We start from the raw sequence: 477 nt of genomic DNA on the forward strand, positions 1-477 counted from the left end.
GGGTGTGGGGAAGGGAGGGGGGTGGAAGTTGGTTCTTAGTTAAGTTTTGAGAAATCTTCTCTATCTTGAAATGAACAATGTAGTATTTTGATTAATGAGTTGGTAAAACAATGACAAAGTGCTGAGGCACCTCTATCGCTGTAGATGAGTATGTTGTATGGGAAGAACCGTATGTAGATGAGAAGTAGTAAGATTAATAGCTTGAAATTTAATAGTAAAACATGCAAGCTTATACAATTATGGAATAAAAAGTTCTACCATAAGTAGAGAATCTATTATTTGGAGATTCAAAAGATTTCTATCACAAAAAGAATTCCTAAGTGATCTGCAGCAAGAACACAAAGTGAAATTTGTTCCAATTCTGCCATATTTAGAGTCATAAAGTAAATTAATTGTTTTTTAATTTTATTTAGAAAAGTGCCTAGCACTATCTTAATGACTGCTCTCTCACAGACAGATAAGGATGTATGAGGGAAG

Source organism: Phaethon lepturus, unplaced genomic scaffold (assembly GCF_000687285.1).
Source record: "Phaethon lepturus isolate BGI_N335 unplaced genomic scaffold, ASM68728v1 scaffold5003, whole genome shotgun sequence".
Classification (NCBI taxonomy): Eukaryota; Metazoa; Chordata; class Aves; order Phaethontiformes; family Phaethontidae; genus Phaethon; species Phaethon lepturus.